At 33.9% G+C, this 8,018-nt stretch overlaps 1 pseudogene; it reads right to left on the minus strand.

Annotated features, from left to right (window-relative positions):
* Positions 1 to 1,404: 1,404 nt before the first annotated feature.
* Positions 1,405 to 3,062, minus strand: LOC114397261 (annotated as a pseudogene).
* Positions 3,063 to 8,018: the final 4,956 nt, after the last annotated feature.

The raw sequence follows: 8,018 nt of genomic DNA on the forward strand, positions 1-8,018 counted from the left end.
AATACTGCACTTATTCTTCTCCAGTGAATGAAGGCCATTAAACACATTAAGGTCAATGCGTGGCCTAGAGAGTTGTGCTGATTACACACACAAGGCAAGACATACAACAACTTTTCTTTAATTTGCAGCATAGAGAAACAAGTAAATCTAACTGAAATACGCACTGTATCATGTAACCGGGTTATCAACTTTTAGTAATATGCCAAATTACTATCCTCCCATGTGCAAAACAAAAGAAATCCAGAGCCATGGCTGAGCAGTAGACAACAGAATACTATGATTCAAAATATGAAAAATCTTGTTGACCAAACTCATCCTCTGCCCAAATCATCCTGAAGATCCGTATCTTCCACCAAATCATCCTCTGCCCAAAATGTCTTGAAAATCCTCGCAGCTCTCTCTTTAATCTCCTTCTTGTCATGGCTCTTCAAATTTTCAATCATACCCCATCCATCACACTTATCAACCCTTTCAGCAAAGCTATTGCCTCTATCAATATCCTTGTCAACTTCTCCAACCACCAAAATGTTCTCTAGCCCCTCGAGACAGTTTGACACAATCTCTGAGTTTGGATAAGCCAAGAGATCACATAGTGCCTGAATGCAACTTTGATCCACCAGGTACCTACAATAATGTTTCATCATACACCTAATTAAGTATTATCACAACATAATGCAGAGGAAGTAAGCATTATTATAAATAACTTTATTAATAAACCAGGAGTAACATACCATGCATTATTCTTTTGGAGTCATATATGTGTGTGTGTGTGTTACCTTTTCTTTGTTTTTTCCACTGATAAAAGTGATCCATGTATTTTCTGAAGAGGAAAAATTATGATAAAGGAAAATAAAATGTAATGGTGAACCATACCTGATTTGGTCATGAGATCCTCTAGTGGCATTGGAGATGGCCCAGGCCACCTCCTTCTTTAGGTCAATCTCACAGTCTTTACGATAAATTACAATAGCAACAAGAACAGGAATAATATGGGCATCGATGATAGCCTGCGCCGATAATCATAATAATTTTCTTATAAGGTTTCTCTTGTTCTATGTTAATATTTTCAACAAACAACAAGTTGTATTGCAACTTGCAAGCGAAGTAAAATGTCAGTTTAAAAGTTCAAACTCCCTTGCATATACATGACACACCTAAAAGCAAGATATATTATAAGATTCATACTCTTTTCTTTACCTGTATTTGAGCTCCATTCCCAGCTGTGATATTTGAGATTGTCCAACAAGTTTCTTTGTAGATCTGTTCTTTGTCCCGAGAAATAAGAAGTTGTTTCGAAAGACCCGGGATCAATCCTTTATCAATTGTAAGCTGAAAATATGCAAAGTTTATTTTTTGGAGAGCAAAAGAAAAAGGACAAAGGGACCAAAAAATAATGATATTTTCTTAATTGTCAATATGACTCGTTGATACCAATATTTTCTATAATGTGACATAGTACATATAAATAATTAGGCTCCTAGATACAGAGTTACACCTTGCCCACATAATAAAAAAATCAAGCTTTCAGAAGAATGAGAAGATAATGATACATTGTTTTTTTCTACCTGAGTCTGAGCATCATCACCAGCAACAATGTTTCCCAGAGTCCGAAGTACAGGTACAATAACTGTAAGTGATGAATTCCTGCTAAAATGCAATTTAATCATCCCAAATTATCGAAAAATAGGATAAGAAAATGGAGTACATGAAGTCACCCATGATATGAATTATGAAAGACACAAAAGGTACTACTAGCATCAAATAAATGCAATGAGATGACATACGTCAGAAGATCCACAAGTTTTACGCAAAATTCTGCTTCAACAATAGTCTTTGTTGTGTCACTTGAGACATCTGAAATGTAAAAGAGAGCCCAGCATGCATCTGATACAACTTCTTCGTCGCTGTTGTGGATGAGTGTCTTAAGGACAGGCATCAAAGTCTTTACCTGACAAAGATCAAGCCCATTATACTATTATGGACAGAGAGGATAATTTTAACTACAGCAACAAGATTTTATGAAATGAAATGTCCCCAACCTGTTCCAAAGTTACCGGAGGCTTTCCACGGACCAAGTTGGATAAAGTCCATGTAGTAATCCTCAACATAGACAATATTGGAGATGGTGGGTTCAACAGAGATAATAATGGTAGAAGAGCATGTTCGTTAAGAATAAGATCACTATAGCATGGGGAATCAAAAGCAATGTTCCCTAAAACCCATACTGCCTGTTCAAGACATGGGAAATAGTTGCTTAATAATTCAGCAAAATGCTTCATAGATGATAGAAATTGTACAAACATAAGAGTGAGGAAACTGATAAACATATGAGTCATTAGCACAGGAAATTGAACAACGGTTAAGTGTGCATTTGATTCCACGTTAGAGAATAATTCAGAATAGATTCTGAATTGAATCAATTTGAGTAACTTTTCGGCTGGATTCAAAATTTTATATTGAATTCTACTCTTGACTTATTGTTTAACAAAAATGTTCAAACTCAATTTCATCAATGTTCATCCAAACATGCACCGAAATGAAATTAGTGAAGGGGAGTGAGGAAGAGTTTACCTGCTCTCTGACATCGTCATAGTTGTTGGTAGGGCTGAGAAGTTTCACCAACTTGGGAACAGCTCCGTGGTCAACACAGCTCTTTTGTGTTGGGATGTTCCACTAGCAATATTGGTTAACACCCATAAAGCCTCAAACTGTACAAGGAGGAAAAAAATAACAACTATTGGGTGAGTAAGGACAAAAAACTCAAAACCTTCACTTATCAGAAAGATGAGGGGAATGAAAAGCATACCTGCAACTGGTGTAAACCATCGCTTTCCAAGAACTCCACAATGCGAGGGACAACGTCTGCTTTAATCACCTCATCAATTGGAGGGTGCCCTAAACCCAGTGAATGTGAAAAATTAGTGTCCTACACCAAACTAACTATGGATGGAAAAAAAAAATTAAAAATATGAATTGATATACCATTTGCTAACAGTTTTCTGAAGTGAATAGTTCCCTCGAATTGTTCGGCAGCGGACTCAGACCATAGTCGTTGCTTCATCACAGGAATAGCTTCCAATAGCTAATAAACAAGATTCAGATTCTGAACAAAAAAGGCTAAGAAAATAAGTTGTGGCTCAAAATTAAAGATGCATGCAGATTGCAAACCTCTTCTTTGGAATAGACAGCAAAAGATTCTCTTCGTTTACTGAGGAGGGTGTCTTTGTAGGGGTCAGTTCTACTATGATAGCTTCTCTTCCTCTTCTCTGAAGCAGAACTAGAACCAGGTTGCAGAGACATTCTTCTTCACTTCTTGCTTCTTTGACGACTTTTTCTTTCAAGAAACTAACAGTGAGGTGAGAGTGAATGAGTGCAATGTGCAACCACTCTAACTGAAAACTGAAAACAGAAAACAGAATGTCGTCTATTTATTCAAACCAATGCCAGGGGGCGGACTCCGTTTCTTTTGCTTCCAATACTGATTCTTTATTAATTAAGAAAAATGTATGCACAAGGTATTAAATAAAAAGGAAATTACTTGTCAAAATAACCAAATAGGAAATTAATATTATTTTTTTAATATTATCAAAATCCTTGAAATTCTCACAATGAAAGTTTACAAGGAAATTTTAAACTTTAAACTATAATATTTTATTTTTAAATAAATAAAATATTTAAATTAATCATCAACATTGTATTTCAATGACAAGAAAGAAAAGGAAGAATGAAAGTTAATAGACGAGAAAATAAAATAAGATAAATAATAGGTGAAAATAGAGGTTGTTTGGTTGAAAATTAATAGAGTGGTTTAAAGAAGAAATATTTAAATTAAAGTTGATTGTAGGTAAAAGAAAAACTTAAAGAAGAGAGATTAATATTGAATAAAATATGTTATTATTGTTGTCCCACATGTGTTCAAATGCAGCACATGCATAAATACTTAGCAGCTAAAGACAAGCTATATCATGGTGTTTTTTATGTAATGCATGATAAGTGATTTAATTAATGTGCAAGAGAAATTAAATTTAAGTTATGTTACTTAATGAGCCAATTAATAAAATGGAATGATTTTTTTTTTACATGTGTAATGTTTGGGTTTCCATGATATTTGGATATTAGCTATGTGTTTTTTGTTATGCAAAAAAGGGTGCGGTAGGAGATAACTGAGGAACATTTAGCAAAAACCAAAAGCAAACCCTCCCTCTCTTTAGTAACACGGGAAGCCTCCTCCCTCTCTCATTTTTATTCTTCTCCTCAATGTCTCTTCTCCATAGCTAGGAGAATTTTGAAGTTCAAAAAAGGGAGATCCTTTTTCCTTCTCCTATATAGCTCTTTTGTTGATTTCTATTTGGTATGCACCTTTCTTTCTCCCTTTGGTCTCTTTGTTCTCCTCTTTTTTTCTCTCTCTCTCTTCCTTTATTAGGATGACCTATAGGGGTTTTGATGTAGAAACTCTCATGAGTGTTTCTTTGATTGTGTTTTTCCACGGGTGGTGAGGTGATGATATTGTTGATATGACCAAGTTCTTTGAGTGAGCTCAAAATCTTTCTTTTCTTCTTCTCAAATCTAGCTTGGAGATGTTGTATGTAAGAGAAGCTTACCCCCTTTTTCTTTCTTTATGATGGTTTTGAGTTCTTTGGCTTGAATCTTGAGTTCTTTTGTTGGGGTTTAGTATTTAGAAGCTTAAATATTGTTTATTGATATGTTTATTATGATTTTGGATGCTTGCGTAGCCATTAATGGAGCCAAAAGCTTGGATTTGCAAAGAAGGAGTGTTGTAGATTTCGCAGTTTTGGCTAAGCTAAAAATTTTAGCTTCAAATAATTTTCGTCAAACTTGGGTCTGCATGAATTTAGCTCAAGCTAAACAAAATTTGTTAAGCTAATTTGTGGCTTAGCTAAGGTTTCTAGCTTAAGCTAAATTAAGACATAATGTTTCATTTTTCCTTGAATGTTTTCTTGAGAGTTTCTAAATCAATTTCAAATATCTATATAATTATTTTTATGAACTATATGGAAAGAATAAAGTTACTTTTATAATGATCATTTTTTTTTGTTTGAGATACTACCTTACAAATATGAATGTAGACAATTATGAATCTTATAAATGTTGAAATAAATGTAATAGGTTTATCTATAAGATAAGTACTAAATTGTTGAGATTATTGGGCGATTGTTGAATATCTTGAGAAGGCCAACTTGAATGAATATAAATGAATTATCTAAATGTAGCATGGCATTGATGAAATATATTATGTTGTGGTTGAGATGTCTATGTTCTTAAGATGATGGTGATACCTGCTATTCTTGTATGAGAATTGTCCCTGTGTGGAGATGAGTTAGCTATAACCTTTGGAAAGAATTTTGTTATTGAAAATGGTATACTTGGGAGGGTGAGTTTCACGCTAGAACTCCACCTTACTAACTTTTCCTAGAGGTCTTGCCTAGTAGGGTATCTGTGACACCCTCTATCCCATACATATATGTACTAATAAAAGGAAAAGAAATAATAATTAATTAAAAGTTTTTAAAACACATTTAAAAAAAATTCCTTTCAACAGGGTAAAAGGCTCACATTCACTTTCTTTTACATCATATTCAAACTTTTCCAAACAAATAATAAAGTCATCTCAGCTCAAACAAGGTCGTCTAAGGCTTCATATAATTAATATAGAAACCTATACCCCAATGTCACATCCTATCAGAGCATTGTGTCCTGATGTCCTTCAGCACAAGGTTCCTTAAAACAATTCACCTAGTCATCTGCTCCCCCGAACACAAAGTTCAAGATCATCACAGGATCTAAACACAAACAACACAAAGGGGGTGAGTTATCACATTCCTAACTAAGAAACAAGACAACTAGATATACACATCATATAAATGAGATACAACTTACTTAAACATAACTCATGTAATTCCACTACTTTGTCATTTAAAATTCACTTTTCAATCACCAATCACATTACACATGAATCACACACTCTGATCAAGACATAATAACACATTAATTTCATAATAAACAATTAGCAAGCATATGCAACAATTATGCTAAGACTAAAGCCTATATGCAATGTGGTACCATGCATGCTAGTGAAAAACCACCCTGGGGCGCTTAGGAGTACATAACAAGACACACCACACAATGGGTATGTCAGGTCACTCTCACAAAGTAAAATCATAGGGAGACTAGTCAAGGCCACGCTGTTTTCCGAGAATGCTCCAACCATATGAGATCGACACAGGCTTAAATGAGCACCCAAATCGGGTGTATTTACCCCCAAGGCCTACACTCTGAAGAGTCCGTCAGGGCCTCTCCCTCCTGATTCAGGTCCAACCCCTAAAATAATTTTTGCATGCAGACACTGCTAATGAATTATACAATACCCACAATCTCACACTCGTGTTTTAAACACGTTTAACACATTGCGCTACAATTTAACACTGATTCCTAAATAGGAACCTACACTTTCTCTTTAACACTGGTTCCTAAATAAGAAACCTACACTTTCTCTTTAACACTGCACATCAACACTTTTATCAAGATGACACTGGTCGAGTTATTGTACAATTCACAGCTTACAACACAAGTAATGTCACATCAAGTGTTAACCACACACTTATTCACCACCAAAACTCATTCATAATTTCACATCTCATAATGTCACAATCCACCATCACATGTTTACACGTATCTCACAATTTAACACATGTTCAACTTTGCATTTATACTCAATCTCAATAACAATACTATAATCTTAAAGCAACATGTTATTCCATAATTCATCACATATTTCATTCATAAACACTGCTCATGAATTATACAATATTCACGACCTCACACTCGTGTTTTAAACATGAGTACCACCCCTAGGTTTTAACTTCGAATGGTGTGTCAAAGTTGTTAGAGATAGGGAGAACAACATGGAACAACCTAAGGCTAAAGCTTGAAGCTCAAGGAAAAGTTTGAAGAAGTTTTACAAGATGTTTTGGCTTTTACATGCCTAACTCCTTTGAGTGGCATTTATATTGGTTGTTAACTTGATTGTTGCATCTTATTACATTTGATATTTGTTTGCATTGTGAATCATCATAGTCTGAGTGAAGAAAATTTTCAAAGTTGGAAAATTTTCTTCGGAGGAAAAAACTCTTTGTTTTAATTGATTACATAGTTGTCGTAATCGATTACAACAAGCTTTTTGAAGCTTAAAGATTTAAGTCTCATATTTGTTTAATCAATTATAGTTCTACTTTAATCGATTACACTTTTGTTTGAGACAATGACTGATTTTTCAAGAGTCTCTGCTTTAATTGATTACCAGGTGGATCAATCGATTACTTCTTTCTTGTTAAATTGTTCAAAGGCGAACAAAGAACACTTTAATTGATAACTTAGGTCATCTAATCGATTACATTGTTCTTGAGTGGTTTTCCAAATGTTGGATGAACACTTTAATCGATTACTTGGATAATCTAATTGATTACTTCATTGAAATAATTGATTACCTTGAAGATCTAATCTATTACAGACGGTTATAATTGTTTTCTCTATAAATAACTAACTTGTGTTCACATTTATATATCATGAGATCATTAGAGAATACTCAATACATCTTGAAAATTACTTCTTAGCCTCAGACTGAGCAAGATTTCGTGCCGATATTAGTGAACAAGAGAAGAGAAGAAAAAAAACATTTTAGTAACTCATAACTTAATTTTTTTTAATTTGGAAGATCTTTTATTTGAAGTGAGTTATTTGTTTTGAGTTGAAGAAGATCAACTTCTCAATCTATGACACCCTCTACCCCATATATATATGTACTAATAATATAAGGAATAATAAATTATAATTAATTAAAAGTTCTTAAAACACATTTAAATAAAAAGCCTTTCAAAAGGGTAAAAGGCTCACATTCACTTTTCTAACATCATAAAATGACTTGTCCAATAAATACTAAAATTGTCTCGGCTTAAAACAAGGTCATTCAAGACTTCATGTAATTAATATAGAAACTTATG

This window comes from Glycine soja, chromosome 18 (genome assembly GCF_004193775.1).
Source record: "Glycine soja cultivar W05 chromosome 18, ASM419377v2, whole genome shotgun sequence".
Lineage (NCBI taxonomy): Eukaryota > Viridiplantae > Streptophyta > Magnoliopsida > Fabales > Fabaceae > Glycine > Glycine soja.